We start from the raw sequence: 19515 nt of genomic DNA, 5'->3' as shown, positions 1-19515 counted from the left end.
CCCAGGCATTGATGGAGTTCCTGCTGAATTTTATCGAGAATTTCGCAACGAAATGTCACCGCGATGGACGGAAATGTACAACGAGATGTTAAATTCCGATGCGCCTATTCCACCGGCTTTTATGGAAGGCCTCTTGGTGCCAGTACGTAAACCGAAGCCAGGAATTACGGTCACACATTATCGCCCCATCACCCTGCTTAATGCCGACTATAAGATCTTTGCACGGTTGCTAGCGTCCCGATGTCGTATGTTAATTCGTAGCGTTCTCTCTCCCGAACAGACGACACCGGGTGGATCGGTGAATGTGCAAACAGCTACTGGCGAATGCCGTGATGTGATGGCGCTGGCGGAGGAGTGCCGGCTTAAAGCGGCGATGGTGGCGGTTGATTTTGACAGTGCTTTTGATAAGGTGCACCACAACTATCTATACACTGTAATGGAATAAATGGGATTTCCAGACCGTTTTACTGGTGTCATTAGAAGGATTTATGGGGGGCGCACAATCCTTGGTACAGATTAATGGGCGTTTAGCAGTGCCCATCCAAATTCGACGATCCATTCGCCAGGGCTGCCCTCTTTCGATGCTGCTGTTCGCGATAGCGTTGGAACCATTAATTGGGAGGCTAACAAATTCTCTTTCTGGGATGGAACTGCGGGGCTACACCTTCAAATGTCGTGCTTATGCGGACGACCTCTTGCTGCTCGTTCGTTCTGAGGAAGCGGTGAAGACGGTCCTTGAACTGTTGTTGGACCACAGTGTGACGGCGGGTAGTGCAGTGAACATGAACAAATCGGCAGCAATGCCGGTTGGAAGGGGCCTTACGCCGGAAGAAATCAGTCCGTTTCCTTATGTGCAACGATCCCGCTATCTCGGCATAGACTTTACCTCATCTGTAAAACATACTTCGGCAGTTAACTACCGACGTATTTTACAGACAACACGTACCATGGTCCGACAACATCTCCTAAGGCGCCTTTGCAGCGAGTCGAATATCTGAACACTTATGTGGTTTCTTGAATGGTGCATATTTCGCAGATCCTGCCCCTACCACTCACGCTCGGACGTCGACTTCAATCAGCACTAGGCTAGTTTGTGATGATTGGGTCGCCCCTCAAGGTGCGATACGCAACGCTCACGCTCCCTACGGACAAGGGGGGACTCGGACTTACGAATGTTCACCGCCGAGCGACGGCGCTCCTTCTAGCCACGATGTACAAGCAATGGCGCCGCGGGCGTGATTCCCTTACATCCCGCCTACTGGATCTCCTAGTTCCAGCGTCCCTTACACCTCCAGTGGCGGTGGGCAACAATACGCCACATTTTGCCCATGTATCAACATTTATCGTGGAACTTAGTTATATCAGAGACGAGCTTCCGCGCACGAGACCGCCATGCGCGAAGGATTTTTATGTTTGTCTGCTACGACGGATAAGTCGTAATGTCATTGAACTCAAACACCCCAAGTTGCATTGGCCGAAGATTTGGAGACATGTGCACAAAAAATTCCTTCCTACTTTCGTTCGGGCACTGTGGTTCTCTGTTGCCTGTGGCAAGTTCAACACCAACCAACGGATCCATGAAATTGGACTAGTGGACACTCCACTATGCACGAAATGTCGCCAAGTGGATGACGACCATCACCGCTTAACTTGTATCGCGGTGGAGGACATATGGCTCCTAGGACGACAGATGGTGGCTTGCAACCTCCGTGTGACCCCGCAACATATTACACCTGCTGCCTTCTTACATCCGGAGAGTGACAACTTTCCGGCGACTAAATCACAGTCGATCATCTGGGTCAAAGGTTGGACGATCGCGTACCTCTATGGGGATGCTGCCACGTCGCGACTTGACTTTTGGTATTTCTTGCAGCAATCCCACAATGAGGTTCATAGATGGTCACACTATCGGGAAACCTTTGCCAACTATCTTCAGGCAGTCTTCCACGACCTCCCACGCAGTTGGGATGTACCGGGTGCAGTCGGTGTGCACATTTGACAGCTGATAATGAACCTCACGCTTCTCTCACCGCTCAATATGTAATGCACATACTGTGCCATGAAATGATCTACATGTTCCTTTTAACAGAGTGATCTTTATGGAAAATAAAAAAATAAAAAAAGCGGTCTCAGGTGCTGCAGTCATGGACTGTGCGCCTCGTCCTGGCGGAGGTTCGAGTCCTCCCACGGGCATGGGTGTGTGTGTTTGTCCTAGGATACTTTAGGTTAAGTATCGTATAAGCTTAGGGACTGATGACCTTAGAAGTTAAGTCCCATAAGATTTCATACACATTTTTGATACACGACTACTAGACAACATTGCTCTTTACGGCAGTCAATCCACTTGTAAATTAACACCATGATATGGCAGATATTAGGCAACACGTTACTAGGGATGAGAAAGGCCTAAAGGTTTGCAACTAAACATGCTACTCCTAGCTTCTACTAAATAAGATTTTGATTATTAACGTGTCTTCATAGCCATGTGTGCGGCGTTCGACCCTCAGTCAGCATAGACGTTTTCGTCGCCCTAGTTCTAGTTAAACGTGCGCACATCTCGCTAATGGTGGACTAACATTGGACATTTATCGTCTGTTCCTGGTTAGACAACGACAGCGGTAGGTGCCGGGTTCGAATCCCGATCAGGCGATACAAATTCAGTCGTCATTTAAAGTTCCAACATCACTACTGGTGACAAACTGTGATATCTACATTCTGATTTTACGTAGTTATTCAACAATCCGATTAGGTGTTGGGTTCGCATCCTTGTCACCAGCGTTACATGATTGCATTTAAATTTTAAACATGTGCATCTTTGTTCCTTGACAATGCAACAATATAAAACGCCTTTCGAGGTTAATTACCAAGAAGGTAATTGTCATGTTAGGGTTCCTGGTTACGTACAAACATTATAGTCATTTGCATTCAGGCTGAGAATTGGTAACTGATACTGTTCCAAACGTCAATATTTGACGTCTCTTTCTGCCTAGTGATCGAGTCTCGATAAGGCACAAAGCTTTGCTTGGTCAACAGTGGATTTACGTTCTGGGTTTGCATTCGGATCCAGAACGAAGAAGTTGGTCGTGTCATTTAAAGTATAACTTTGTGTACAAGTAACTGTTGATGAGTAATGTGAACAATGATATTACTTGTGATTCGCTGTTAATGTTGGGATTTCCGTAGAGTGCTTGCTGCCGTTAATCGCATTTTCTTTTAACTGCTTAGTATTACATAAAGTTGTTGCGGAACCGCTCCCTGTTGAACGCTGAATGACTTTCAGCATGTGTTGGGTAAACCTTTTAGACAGCAAAGAATTTGTTCCCAATTGCCATACAACTTTATAAATTCATATACTGTCTCAAATATTTAATTGTACCTAAAGATTACTGAAATATTTATGTGACAAATTTAGTTGTCCCATAACGTTTGAAATGTCACTTAGTGTAATTAAGTTTAGTTTACAAACGTTAAGGACTGTGTGATCTCTTCTGTACTATCGTGGTGTTACTTTACATTTGGATGGACTGTCATACAGACCGGTGTTCTCTAGTAGTCTCTAGCGGTACCCATTGTGTATCTTACAACGACTGTACTGTGGAGGGTTGCGACGATGTGCAACACAGATGTGCTATGTTGTTTGCATACATTCAGGTGCAGGCTACACGTTGGAATTCAGGTGTGATCAACTTTTTTTGCTGTCGAGTGTACGTACATGCAGAATGATTCCGTCATGATGTTACATGCTTCCTAGGATGATGAAGAAGGATAAATGTATCAATTCGAGATGAGGATTCATCTACCGGAAAGGAACAATTTGGGAGTTATAAGCGAAAACCGTTCTGATTCCTGTGTGAAAATATGTCCTGCTACTGATGTTGCTAAGGTTGTAGGTAAGACAACTTTCAGAGGTGGTAGTATTGGCCAAAACAAAAAAAAAAGTCTTGTAAAAATTGACTCTAAAATACATGTCTTAAGACCTATAAGTACTTGTTCAATAAGGAGATGTCTTTCACAGTAGCGAAGGTTAACAAATGCTCATAGCTCCTCAGGTATGCATTTTAGAGTGCATGTTTACTGGATATTTTCCCTTGTTTTGGTCCATAGTACCACCTCTGAAAGTTTCATTCCTACAATCGTAGCAGCAACAGCACCAGTACATGTTGTCCACTGTCAGGGCCGGCATGGGTGGCCGAGCGGTTCTAGGCGCTACAGTTTGGAAACGCGCGACCGTAGGTTCGAATCCTGCCTCAGGCATGGATGTGTGTGATGTCCTTAGGTTATTTAGGTTTAAGTAGTTCTAAGTTCTAGGGGACTGATGATCTCAGCAGTGCTCAGAGCTATTTGAACCTTTTGAACCACTGTCAAGGGTATCAGAACGGTTTTCGCTTAAAACCTTCAACTCTTTCGTTTGCGGTACAGGGACTTTTATCTCAGACTGGTACATTTATCCTTCTCCATCGCTACTCGGTCTGTGGCGCAGTTCCCCCCGTCGGAGGTTTGAATCCTCCCTCGGGCATGGGTGTGTGTGTTGCCCTTAGCGTAAGTTAGTTTACGTTATCTTAAGTAGTGTATAAGCTTAGGGACCTATGACCTCTGCAGTTTGGTCCCATAAGACCTTACCACAAATTTCCAAATTTCCTTCTCTATCATCCTAGAAAGCATGTAACGTTTTCACGGAATCACCTTATATGGACATACATTTGCAGCCGCCAGGGCCTATTCTATGCCACTTCGTAGTGTCACTGGATGACGGTTCTGCTCATAGGTCCCCCTTCAGAACATTATGTACTCATTCCGCTCTACAAGTCCTAGAAGTTTGTAACGGGAATTTCCCAACCTTCTACATAGCTTATAAATCCTCTAGCTTTTTTTAAATTTGCCTGTTACAATTCTTTCATTTATCCATCTGTAACAAACAATTTTAAATGCAGGGCATGATGAATGAAAAATCCGCTGGTAAAACTTGGTTTAAATTGGCCACGCTAATGGTTTCACTGCTTATAGCCACATCTTCAGGTGCAATAAAAATTATTACATTAACCCATCATAGGTGAACGAAGAGTTCCTAGTTATTCAGAGAATATTGTATTTATAAAAAAAATAAAACTAGATGAACGAAGGCTACATGGGAGAAGATTGCAAGAGTAGGCTATGCCTAAAACGCCCACCAGTAAATCAGGAATATTTTCTGAATGGTTATACCTTGACTAAGAACGTTGGGTTCACCTATGAAGGATTAATGCAACAATTTTTGTTGCACATGAAGATGTGGCTGTAAGCTTTGAAACCGGTAATGTGGTTAATTAAAACCAAATTTTACTAGATGTCAGCGGTGTTTTCATTCATCATGACCCAACTGTAAGATATTATTGCCCTACTCCATCTGTTTTTGTGATACCGGCGATATATTCATTTAGAGTCAACTAGAAAATGTCAGCTGCACTCACTAGCCGTAAAATTGAAGTCTGTGACATATCGCCATCCCAGAACTTATCAAGGCTGGTAACTGGATGGTAAGTTTGCGTCTGACACCGTGCGAATCTGGTGGACCCAATGAAACATGTCTGTTGGCCACACCTCCCGCAGCTCTGTAGTATGTCCGCCATCTGCTGTCACAATATACACTGAAGCGCCAAAGAAACTGGCATAGAAATACGTATTCAAATGCAGAGATATGTAAACAAGCAGAACACGGCGCTGCGGTCGGCAATGCCTATATAAGACAACAAGTGTGTGGCGCAGTTGTTAGACCGGTTACTGCTACCACAATGGCAGGTTATCAAAATTTAAGTGAGTTTCAACGTAGTGTTATGCTGTAGTCGCCACACGAGCGATGGACACAGGGTTTCCAAGGTAGCGATAAAATGGGGATTTTCCTGTAAGATCATTTTACGAGTATACCGTGAATACCAGGAATCTGGAAAAAATCATATCTCCGACATCGCTGCGGTCGGAAAAAGACGCTGTAAGAACGGGACCAACGACGACTGAAGAGAATGGTTCAATGTGACAGAAGTGGACTCCTTCCGCAAATTGCTGCAGATTTCAGTGATGGGCCATCAACAAGTGTCATTGTGCGATCCATTCAACGAAACATCATCAACACGGGTTTTGGAGCCGAAGACACACTCATGTACACTTGCTGATTGCACGACACAAAGCTTTAAGCCTCTCCTTAGCCCGACATTGGACTGTTGATGACTGGAAACATGGTGGTGGTGGTGGTGGTGGTCAGTGTTTAACGTCCCGTCGACAACGAGGTCATTAGAGACGGAGCGCAAGCTCGGGTTAGGGAAGGATTGAGAAGGAAATCGGCCGTGCCCTTTCAAAGGAACCATCCCGGCATTTGCCTGAAACAATTTAGGGAAATCACGGAAAACCTAAATCAGGATGGCTGGAGACGGGATTGAACCGTCGTCCTCCCGAATGCGAGTCCAGTGTGCTAAGACTGGAAACATGCACCCTACTCGGACGAGTCTCGTTCAAATAGTATCCAGCGGATGGACGTTAAAGATATGGAGACAACCTCATGAATCCATGGACCCTGCATGTCAGCAGGGGACTGTTCGAGCTGGTGGATGCTCTGTAATGGTGTGGGGCGTGAACAGTTGGAGTTGTATGGGATCCCTGATACTTCTAGATACGACTCTGACGGGTGACACATACTTAAGCATCATGTCTAATTACCTACATCCAGTCATGTGCATTGTGCCTTCTGACCGACTTAGGCACTTCCAGCAGGACAATGCGATATCCCACACGTCCAGAACGGCTGCAGAGAAGCTCCAGGAACACCCGTCTGAGTTTAATTACTGTCGTTGGCCACCAAACTTCCCAGACATGAACTTTATTGAAAATATCCAGGATGCCTTGCAGCGTGCTGTGGAAAAGAGATCTCCACCCCTTTGTAATCTTACGGAATTATGGACAGCCCTGCAGAATTCATGATGTCAATTACTTCCAGCACTACTTCAGACATTAGTCGAGTAAATGCCACGACGTGCTGCGGCACTTCTGCCTGCTGGCGGCGGCCCTACACAATATTAGGCAGGTGTACCAGTTTCTTTGACTCTTCACCGTAGAATGGCCAGCGGCAGCAACCCACCCCTAGCGGGTGGAGCCATTACGCTACGACACCTTCGTTAGTGCTTAGGACAACGACATTTTTCCTTGTTTACATTGTGATAGCTGCACTATTTCCTGCTACAGTGTTTGTGATGTTTTCGTAAGCTTGAGGAAATACAAGTTAAGCATATCTTCTGCTTGTTAACCTGTTCGCTAATCATTTCTGCACCGGTTCAGCTTTCCAACGTCAGTACCACACCACTCGGTAGCGTGCCTTACCTTACCGTTGTGTAACAAGTCGTGCACTAGAAAGTTCATGCTTTTTGAGTGGCTTGGCTGTCGGCGACCCAATGCTCAATCCACTGATGAGATTTACCAGTATTTATCGCGAATGTATGGTGATGATGACGATCTACTTGAGTGGTGGAAACGTAACAGCAGTCTTTCTATTGCATCTAAAAGAGTGTTCTGTGTACCTGCCTCAAATGCAGCTATACTTCGAGTCAAAAATAATGGCGGGCGAGTTTAGAACTGTTTCGCGCACCTACGTCACGTATTCTCCGACAGCAAAATGAGTGTTAATTGGTGTTTTGAGCGCTCTGCTGTGAATGCAGTACTCAGTGCGAGCATTAAACATGATCGTAATGAGATATTTAGTAGATTCTTATGCTATTTGTTTCGAGCTGTCATGGTGGTACTAATCGACAAATTCTACACAAGCAGGTGAGAGACATTATTTGCAGGATACATGCTTACAGCCCCGTGGTTTGAGGCGCTATGTCACGGATTGCGCGGCCCCTCCCGCCGGAGGTTCGGGTCCTCCCTCGGGCATAGGCGTATGTCCATTGTTCTTAGCATAAGTTAGTTTAACCTAGTGTAAGTAGTGTGTGAGTTTTGGAACCAATGACCTCAGCAGTTTGGTGCCTTAGGAATTCACAAACATCTGAACATTTGAACACGCTTACATCAAGCGCAAAACAGGTATACAAGTAAACACGTATACTCGTGTTTGGGCTTGATGTAAGCGTATTCAAATTTTCCAATGTTTATGAAATCCTAAGGAACCAAACTGCTGAGGTCATCGGTCCCAAGATTCACGAACTACTTACACTAACTTAAACTAACTTATACTAAGTTCGTATCTCAACTGTCGCTTGGAACCGGCAACAACGCAAGTCCCGTTTGTTTCTCGGACTGCGCCATTGTCCGTAGAGCGGATTGTATTGAAAGAAATTCCAGTGCTGCAATGAACCTTATCTCAGACGGACGAAGCAGACTTTTTCCGTAACGAGTCGACGATATTCTAACAATTCATTGCAGTTAGGAGATACTTTTATTTTATATTTCTGAGTTTTTAGGTAATAAAATTCACATATGTAAATCTGAACCAATAAAGCGGATGATGTTAGAAAAAAACCACACTGTATTTTTTTCACTTCAAGAGCGGTCAACATTACAAAAGCTGGTAGTTTCTTAGTTTTGCTTTGAAATTTTTAACTGTTTCCAAGTATTTTTGTTGTCTAAAGCAAATTTTCCTCTCTCTAATGGGTAATAATGATGTCGCGATTAGGCGCTAACATGCAGGAATATACGTCTAGGCGTAACTAAATTGATCTTAGGATATTACCACCAGTTGAGGCGAGTAACACCACCCTACAGACACACAGAGCTACTATAATCTTCATAGCAATAAGGCGCCCAGGGCACCAGGGCGCCTCGTTCGACCACAGCTTGCTCGCTCCGAGCTTTCATACTCGCGCACTCCTTCGCCGAGAGCAGCGAGTGAGTACGATAGAACGAAACTCCCAATTTGCAGATCTCTACTTCGGACCACTGGGCAGCACAAATACAGTGCGAGTCAGAAGGAAAGATACATGCTTTGAGAGGTGATAGTATTGATGCACCAGCACTGGCGAGCGAATAGAACCGAAGTGACATAAGACTACGTAGTTTTGTCTTTACTGATCATTTCAGTGCGCACTTCGTACAATGTCTCACGGACACACATCCTGGGCGTTGGAACGGTCGCCATGGAGTCATTTCTTGGCCACGCCATCTTACACCATTAGATTACTGTTTGTGTGATTGGCTTAAGAGTGAAGTCTACCGGCGCAGATTAGACACAAAGCACTAAGACACGTGTGTGCTTAAGCAAAAGACCGCACGAATGAGTTCAGATCAGCAACACACCAGTTGTCTGCAAGAGCTGCGCAATGCATTAGAGTTCATAGTAGACTTTTTGAACACATTTTTTGATGTTATGTACACAAGTAAATAGAACATTAGACCACAATGTTTCGTTTACTATCACCTACATTTGTCCTGTTCCCAATTGCTTTCATTAGTTTCCTCGGAAACTGTCAAGAACAGGACACACATTCATATGACGATTTTTCTTCAGAATCACTAATGCTATCACCTATCAAAGCATGTACATGTCCTCCTGACTCACCCAATAAAAGGGATTGACGATTCGATACCCATGACGTGGCAATAAATAGGTAGGTTAGTACAAGCGTGTTCACACTTCGGAACCGCGCGACCGCTACGGTCGCAGGTTCGAATCCTACCTCGGGCATGGGTGTGTGTGATGTCCTTAGGTTGGTTAGGTTTAAGTAGTTCTAAATTCTAAGGGACTGATGACCTTAAGAAGTTAAGTCCCATAGTGCTCAGAGCCATTTGAACCATTTTTCACACTTCGGTGTCGCTTACCATTCAACAAGTACCACGATTAACTCCATATTGTGTGCGAAAGCTGCTTGTGTTTCTTTGAGACGTCACGTGGTACGGAATCGTCCGCGCGAGCGAACGCCGCTGTTTGAATTCACCGCTCTTTTAAAAATTCCGAGACCGACTGCGACCACTCGATATATTCCTGCTTTCAATGGAGACTACTTTCAACATTATAATCTACCATTCTACGTTGTAACATTGGTTCTGATGTAACATAACACACACTTCCGGCAACTACGTAAAATTAATTTCCACGTATATCTTTTGACTTATGTTTCTTTGTTAAATTTCTTTCGTGTGATTTTTTTAGCAAACCTGAGAATTTGTTTTTGCGTATGTGCGGCATTATTTCAGTGCAATATGGTATGACAGTCCTACAAGACAACAGCGACCGACCATACCGGGTTCGTCTCGTGGATGATTATCTTAGGTTGCGAAGAGCTGTTATGACGCAGCCAGTTTTTCCGTTTGACAGTGATAATCTTTTGATTAGGTACAAAATACCACACTAATAGCGCAAATTTGTTGACTGATCACTTTTACTAACTACTGACCTACAAAATGTGCAAAGAGATACACTCCTGGGAATGGAAAAAAGAACACATTGACACCGGTGTGTCAGACCCACCATACTTGCTCCGGACACTGCGAGAGGGCTGTACAAGCAATGATCACACGCACGGCACAGCGGACACACCAGGAACCGCGGTGTTGGCCGTCGAATGGCGCTAGCTGCGCAGCATTTGTGCACCGCCGCCGTCAGTGTCAGCCAGTTTGCCGTGGCATACGCAGTTCCATCGCAGTCTTTAACACTGGTAGCATGCCGCGACAGCGTGGACGTGAACCGTATGTGCAGTTGACGGACTTTGAGCGAGGGCGTATAGTGGGCATGCGGGAGGCCGGGTGGACGTACCGCCGAATTGCTCAACACGGGGGGCGTGAGGTCTCCACAGTACATCGATGTTGTCGCCAGTGGTCGGCGGAAGGTGCACGTGCCCGTCGACCTGGGACCGGACCGCAGCGACGCACAGATGCACGCCAAGACCGTAGGATCTTACGCAGTGCCGTAGGGGACCGCACCGCCACTTCCCAGCAAATTAGGGACACTGTTGCTCCTGAGGTATCGGCGAGGACCATTCGCAACCGTCTCCATGAAGCTGCGCTACGGTCCCGCACACCGTTAGGCCGTCTTCCGCTCACGCCCCAACATCGTGCAGTCCGCCTCCAGTGGTGTCGCGACAGGCGTGAATGGAGGGACGAATGGAGACGTGTCGTCTTGAGCGATGAGAGTCGCTTCTGCCTTGGTGCCAATGATGGTCGTATGCGTGTTTGGCGCCGTGCAGGTGAGCGCCACAATCAGGACTGCATACGACCGAGGCACACAGGGCCAACACCCGGCATCATGGTGTGGGGAGCGATCTCCTACACTGGCCGTACACCTCTGGTGATCGTCGAGGGGACACTGAATAGTGCACGGTACATCCAAACCGTCATCGAACCCATCGTTCTACCATTCCTAGACCGGCAAGGGAACTTGCTGTTCCAACAGGACAATGCACGTCCGCATGTATCCCGTGCCACCCAACGTGCTCTAGAAGGTGTAAGTCAACTACCCTGGCCAGCAAGATCTCCGGATCTGTCCCCCATTGAGCATGTTTGGGACTGGATGAAGCGTCGTCTCACGCGGTCTGCACGTCCAGCACGAACGCTGGTCCAACTGAGGCGCCAGGTGGAAATGGCATGGCAAGCCGTTCCACAGGACTACATCCAGCATCTCTACGATCGTCTCCATGGGAGAATAGCAGCCTGCATTGCTGCGAAAGGTGGATATACACTATACTAGTGCCGACATTGTGCATGCTCTGTTGCCTGTGTCTATGTGCCTGTGGTTCTGTTAGTGTGATCATGTGATGTATCTGACCCCAGGAATGTGTCAAATAAGTTTCCCCTTCCTGGGACAATGAATTCACGGTGTTCTTATTTCAATTTCCAGGAGTGTATGTTTTTCTTGCACCCCAATGGAAGCAGAATTACAAGCTCTCCTAGGAATTAATATTAGGCACCTTTCTAAGATTCCGCATCTCAGTCGGTAAAAACGGAGTACTTATAGGATCACTGAGGTGTCTGTCTCTCGAGACCTTTTCTCACAAAAATATAAAGGAATCAAGTTGAAATTTATATCAAATATTAAGATCTAGAGTCCAATGAGGGCGTAAAAATGTAAGATTCTAAGTCAATACCGTCAAAAATACGATACTCGCAAACTCACTCATCAAAACCTATAGATGAACTATCTATATGCATAATTAAATTTGTACGAAACCCCTTGGAGCTGAAGCCCTACTCGCACTTGTCCGGCTTTTTTTTATGTGTATCTACAGTCGTCTGACAGTCACCTGTATCAGCTCATCTTAACCAGAGTGGGGCGAGTATCGATGAAGTCATCAAATCAATTTCTAGGTATGTGAAATACGTGGCGCATTACCTCAAGTCACTGACCTCTCAGACGTGCGGGACCCTCATGAGGTATGTGTATACACTTCACTGACTTACTTTCAAATTTGACTCGTAAGGTGTTTTAGCATAGAACTGTGCCAAGTTCAGCGACGAGAGAATTTAAACAAAACAGCTGCTTTATAACTGCCACTATCAGAAGGTTAGTAATGAATCACCGATAGAGCCCTTATACAAAGGAAACGTTTTACTACGGCTGTGAACAAATACAATGAGTTATGTGAAATAATCAGAAGTCAGGAAAATAGATTCAGACGTCTGTGTGGTTATTTTATTTATTTATTTACCACGACGGTTTCGTTTCCCCTGTTTTCGCTATCAGTAGCTCCACACGGAAACATTCAGTCAGACAGGTTTCTCATATGACTGATATTTAAAGTTGAAAAAAGGTAAGGAATTCTAAATAAAGCACACAGGGGCCTTCTTTTTATTCAGTCCTCCTACTACTGCTTTTCACATGCGAAAAGTTGCTCTCCAGTAACCGCTGACGTAATCCTACGACAATACAGTACATTCTGATAACACCACACGCTCGCTATTAGGATTGAGCACAGCAACCTACACTCCTGAGGACCTTGACACCGAGACGACTACTGCACGACGTGACACTAGCTCGCTTTTCATCATAAGTGGTTTTGGGTGTTGATCTAAACAAATTTCTCACTGACTTTCAGGTATCATCTCGACCGATAAAAACATGAATTGTTAGTTTATAGTAATTCAGGGTGACGTCTTCCACTAACACATGAGGGGTGAGACTTTGCCGCTCATTAGCTAAGCATGTACTGCACGGGTCACATGTTCGGAACTTTTGCCTCTCGTTATGAAACTTCTAACGTGATCCTTTCTTCCATCGTAGGTTCCCAACTACGCTGAAACACTGTAATGCATGCTATAAATTTCTTCATAAACGAAGGGCGTGGCGTGGTGATCAATGCTAAGTCTGATAAACAGATCTCCGCGAGGAGAACAAGACAAGTGCCATAACCCGATTACCCACAAACTTCGCTCGGAGGAAGAGGAGTCAAAATAAGCAAACACTTGTCTCAGCTTATCCGTAGATACTTGACTGTTTCTGAGAAAATGGTGGACAGGTTTTTGATGTAGGTTACGTGGTGGTTTTTAGCAAGGAACTCACTGAACCGGTGGCACTGCGACTAGCGTCGGAGTTTCACTATTTTGTGTCCCGCGTTCGAAATCTGAGTATTATTTTTACCTTTATTTTTTATTTATCTACACAAGTCCGTAGAAGAATACTACACGCATGTTTTCCAGTGTATATTGAAATAACGTTGCCCTTATACTGATTGTGTATTTGGTGAATAAATTAAAAGAAAAAGGTGAACGAGTGGAAACATAATTTGAAATCGTATTCCGTGAAATTTCAGTGATGTATTTCGATTCACAATCAGTTGCAGGCATCGGTTTTGGGAAACGTGAACCGTCATGCAGTGTTTGCCGCAAAATTATTGGCGGCGTGTGAAACCTTCAGCAGTGGCAACGATGTTTCTTTCCCGAGTGAGATTCATGAAAGAAGAAATGTCGCTATGATAATCCTGACTTCGCGTGACGCTTGTGGTGTTCACAGTTTCTGTGTTTGGAATCGGTATCATACAGCGAAATGCATAATATCTTCCTCAAGAATAAACATAAAAATAAAATATAAGAATTAAGAAGAATGAAATACAATAACTGAAAATTTAAAAAGGTTGTAGCCACTGAAAATACCATTCGCATATTTATTATACGTGTATTAAATATATGACACTTACTGTGAAAACTCACTGTAATTTTGCAATTAAAATAACGCCTTTGAATCCCCTAACTTGATAAGGAACACTCGTGAGGTGGATGGATAACTGGAAAAGGCCATAATCTGGTTTTGAATAGGGGACGTAAAAACACACTCCATGGCACTAGCCACGTGCTACCAGTCAGGCTGAGTACAATGCACGCGAAAAGACATCCACATTACATTCAAAACGTTGACGGTTTTGTCAGAAACGGTCGAGTATCTACGGATAAGCCGAGGCAAGTGCGCGCTTATTTTGGCTCCTCATCCACTCAGCAAAGTTTCTGGGGAATAGGGTTATGGGACTTGTCGTGTTCTCCTCGTCAGCAAGATTTTAATGGAATTTATTTTATGTAATGAAAGAAACGGCATTGTGCTGAACTTTAACGTAGAAGAATATGAATTATTTGAGTCATGTGTTTTTGCGGCTTCTCCTTGCCGTCGTCGTAACAGTATAGTTGACAGATAGTTTGAGGGCATTCAACAGCGAATAGTGGGCTGAATCTTAAAGTTACAAGTATCTGTAAGTGTGTGATGTCTTTGGGTAACCACTCTACGGGTTTACTGCAGACCGTAGATGTGGTCTGTATAATAGTGACAATGTAGCAGTCTACCGGCGAACTAATGTACACCACCGGCTGTAGACGGGTTACATCACTTACGTCACAATATGTAAAGAGTACCTAAACTCTGTAATGGACAATTAAGTTAACCGTCTGCTATTTATCTGGAGAACTGAGTGGGAGGATAAGGAAGAATGTTAAGAGTTAACGTCACGTAACAAACGAGGTCGTTAAATATAGAACACAGTCTCAGTTGGGCGATCACTGTGCAGGATATCTGCTGTGATCTTGTTGAAACAAGCATTCCAGCATTCGGCTGTCGATTCGACTAGAATATGGCTTATATTGCGAGGTATTCGCTTGTGCAGTTTAAGAGGGAACACTTCTCGAATATACACAGCTGGTCATTAAGGCTGCAACATCAGTAAGGATACCAGGGAACGAAGTTGTGAACATTCAGTAAAGTAGTAACTTTTTAGGTGCTCTGGGAGAGTACCGGGTACGAAATTTGTTACACTGTACTGTTCCATCCCCGACGGTAACAATGCTTTCAATGCAGCGGGCAAAGCGTTGAAGTGAGCTTCGAAATAGGGCAAAGACATCGTCCTATACGCGTCAAAACCTTTACGGCTTCTGTCCAAATTAATGACTATGATAACCAGAGACGATCGTATTGCGCACGCAATGGCACAGCACACAATGGTCGTTCCTGTGATAAACTATGTTTCACTGTTTGTGTGAATATTTACTTTGTCGCAGACAAGTCACTCTTCTGACGTGACACTGTTGTGCGATCTATGTGTCTGATCTGTGGGACGCTAGTCACTTGGGTTCGTTGAGATCTTGCATGGCGTTGAGTATGGCGGCCCTCTGCAACCCTTCGATTCCCTATTCGCGTAACAGCCGTGAGACTCCTAACAACGCCATCAGCAGTATAGCGAAACGATAAAGCGCTGTCAGAAAAGGCTACCTTTGCCATATACGCTGGGGTGACAAAAGACATGAGATAGCGATGAAGAGGAATGCATATACAGATGACGGCAGTATCGCGTACACGAGGTATAAAAGAGCAGTGCATTGGCGTATATGTCATTTGTAGTCAGGTGATTCACGTGAAAAAAATTTCGGTGTGATTATAGCCGCAAACGGTAAAACAGACTTCGAACACTGAATAGTAGTTGCACATAGATGCGTGGAACATTCCATCTCCGAAATCGTTTGGGAATTCAATGTTTCGATATCCACGGCGTCAGAAATGTGCCGACAATGCCGAATTTCAAGCATTACCTCTCACTACGGGCAACACAGTGGCCGGCGGCCTTCGCTTACCGACTAAGAGAAGCGGCGTTTGTGTAGAGTTGTCAGTGCTAACAGACAAGCAGCACTGCATGAAATAACTCCAGAAGTCAATACGGAACGAAAGACAAACGTATCCGTTAGGAAAGTGCGGCGAAATTTTCCGTTAATAGCCTACAGCAGCTGTCGACTGACAGCGCTTTTGCTGACAGCACTACATCGCCTGCATTACATCTCCTGGGCTTGTGACCACATAGATTCGACCCTACATGACTGGAAAACTGTGACCTGATCAGATGACTCCCGATTTCAGTTGCTGAGAGGTAATGGTAGTGTTAGAGTGTGGTGCAGACCCCATGAAGCCATGGAACTAAGTTGTAACAAGACATTGTGCAAACTGGTGGTGACTCCATAATAATGTGGGCTGCATTTACATGGAATGGGCTGGGTCTCTTGATCAAACTGAACCGATCGTTCACGAAGTAGTTCTCTTCGGCTACTTGGAGAAAATTTGCAGGCATTCATAGACTTCATGTTTCCAAACCACAATGAAATCATTATGGATGTCAATACGCCATGCCACAGGGCCACAACTGTTCGCGATTTGTTTGAAGAACATTCTGGACAGTTCTAGCGAATGTCTGGGCCACCCAGATCGCCCGAAATGAATCCCATCTAACATTTATGTGACATAATCGAGAAGTCAGCTCGTGCACGAAACCCTGCAGCGGCAACGCTTTCGCTGTTGTGGACTGCTGTAATGACAGCATGGCTCAAAATGTTTGCTGGGGGCAACGACTTGTTGGGTCCATGCCACATAGACACGATGTTAGGAGGTATCCTATGACTTCTGTCATCCCAGTGTGTGCTGGACCACGTGCTGGTAGACGTGTGCTGCTCTTACACGAACGATACATAACACGATATTCCCACAAAGCATTCAACACTCAAATGCGATAGCTGATGAAAAACCCTCTGCGTAACTATCTCTTACTTACTGACTGTAGATGGTGTTATTACCGTCTAATTTGTGTGGTTGTGCCGAAATACTAATCATTTCATGTAGCACACTCCACGTAATGAGTTACTAGACACAGTTTTTCGTAATTCTTTCGCCAAAGAAGACGAAATAAATATTCTAGATGTCTAATCAAGATGTTGGGGTTGGGTTGATTTGGGGGAGGAAACCAAACTGCGAGGTCATCGGTCTCATCGAATTAGGGAAGGATGGGGAAGGAAGTCGGCCGCGCCCTTTCAAAGGAACCATCCCGGTATTTGGCTGAAACGATTGAGGGAAATCACGGAAAACCTGAATCAGGGTGGCCAGACGCGGGGTTCAACCGTCGTCCTCCCGAATGCGAGTCTAATCAAGAAGTACTACCAACATGAGTAACTTAGAAGTAGATAACTTCCGTGTAGCACAACTGATGCTGTCGTTTAACATATAGTACAGGGATCAGAATATGAAAAGCAATCGCAAAATGATTTTGATGTTTTTATGGTGCAAAAAGTGGCACGGATGTGTGTGACGACCTTAGGTCAGTTAAGTTTAAGTAGTTCTAAGTTCTAGGGGACTGATGACCTCAGATGCTAAGTCCCATAGTGCTCAGAGCCATTTGAACCATTTTTTGTCCTTCCCCAAGGAACTGTTCTAGGTACTCTACTGTTCCTAACCTATATTAATGATTGTATTGTTGGCAGATGCTGTCATTTACCTATAATACAGGCATCAGAATATCAAAAACAATCGTAAAATTATTTTGATATTTTTATGGTGCGAAATGGGGCAATTTACCAGTGGTAATGAGAAGTTTGAATTCTTCCAAACAACACTAATAGGAATCCGTTGAATTTCCATTCCGTAATTAACCGCACAGATCTAAAGCTGTCAATAGAACTGAATTCCAAGGATTACAATTACAGACAGCTTAAATTGAACGATGACATGAGTAATGTTGTGGGTAAGGCGGACCGAAGAGTCCATTTCATTGACAGAACACTGAGAAGAAGCAACAGACCCACTAAAGAGGCTGCCTATACTACGCTTGTCCTTCCTCTGCTAGAGCATTGCTTTGCGATACGGGATTCTGACCAGATAGGGTTGGTGGAGGACACCGAAAGAGTTCAGACAAGGGGAACACTTTTATGGTATCGCGAAATAGGGAAGCAACTGACGGAGTGATACGCGAGTGGAGATGGCAGTTGTTAAAACAAAGGCGTTCCTCGTTGAGGCGAGAACTATTCTTGAAATTTCAATCTCCAACGTTCTCCTCCGAAAGAGAAAACTATTTTGTTGAAAACCACTTACATAGAGAGACATTATCAGTTTAATAAAATAATAGAAACCAGAGCTCGCACGGGAAGATTTAAGTATTAGCTTACCCGTGCGATTTCGAGAGTGGAACGACAAAGAAACGGCGCTTCGATGAATCCTCGGTGAAGCATTTAAGTGTAAATTGCAAAGTACTTACGTAGATATAGATGTTGACGACTGTTACGTGCCATGTACATAGTGTTGCAATTTTAATGAGGAGCACTGTAGGTGATTTATATATGATCGTTTTATAACAAAATGTTTTAATCAGGATGCGAGAGCTGCACATCGTCAATTAATGAAATTAAGAGGTGTGGTACTTCAAGAAACAGTCATTATTTCTAAGAGTATATCAAGTGGCTATCGCAAGTGTGTATTCGAGCGTTATTTAATGCTACACCAAACCGCATTCTCATTTATATACGAAACTACCAGCCTCGATTGCGTTAATGAAACCACCCTGTATCTATGTTTCACCCCTATTAATTGAGCCTTCTTCAGAAAATATACCTGAATCTATCGTTTGTGTAAGAGGGCGTGGTCTAGAAATGAAATTGCAACAGCCTGAAGAGGCGTAGACACATTTTAAAAATGCGGTACACAAGTACTAAGTCAACATGAAGACTTAAGCTCTGGCGTGGGCCTCGTCTCCATGGACGCCGTGCAGTGGTCCTCGGGAGCTCACGTGAAAGTAAGCAGGACTAGATAACGCGCAGCAAATCCAAGGAGACGAGGCGCACGGCAGGTCTTAAGTCTTGGTGTTGATTTGGAACTTATGTACCGCATTTTTAAAATGTGACTGTGCCTATTCAGGCTGTTGTAGTTTTATTTCTAGACCATGCCCTCTTAGACAAAAAAATGTCTGTGAAACCTTATGGGACTTAATCGCTAAGGTCATCAGACCCTAAGCTTACACACAACTTAATCTAAATTATCCTAAGGACTAACACACGCACCCATGCACGAGGGAGGACTCGAACCTCCGCCGGGACCAGCCGCACAGCCTCTTAGACAAATTATAGATTCAGGTATATCTTCTGAAGAAGGCTCAAGCAATTGGGCTGAAACCTAGGTAAAGGCTGGTTTCATTACCGTAATCGAGGCTGATAGTTTCTTAGATTATCAAGATTTCTGACTGTGCTGCAATGTTGAAAGTACGTATTCTCATTCTCTCTCTCTCTCTCTCCCACCCACAGACACAAAACATACACTTACATACGCACACATACACAGGCGCG

General features: G+C 44.6%; 1 protein-coding gene across 1 annotated transcript in view; it reads right to left on the bottom strand.

The window, feature by feature from the left end:
* Positions 1-19515, bottom strand: part of LOC126269368 (glutamate-gated chloride channel-like) — a 217760-nt gene that overhangs the window by 197996 nt on the left and 249 nt on the right. The gene's annotated exons all lie outside the window — the stretch shown is intronic.

The sequence above is a fragment of the Schistocerca gregaria genome, chromosome 1 (assembly GCF_023897955.1).
Source record: "Schistocerca gregaria isolate iqSchGreg1 chromosome 1, iqSchGreg1.2, whole genome shotgun sequence".
Lineage (NCBI taxonomy): Eukaryota > Metazoa > Arthropoda > Insecta > Orthoptera > Acrididae > Schistocerca > Schistocerca gregaria.
Note: the sequence above shows the minus strand (reverse complement) of the source record. Positions and strands in the feature narration are given on the sequence as shown.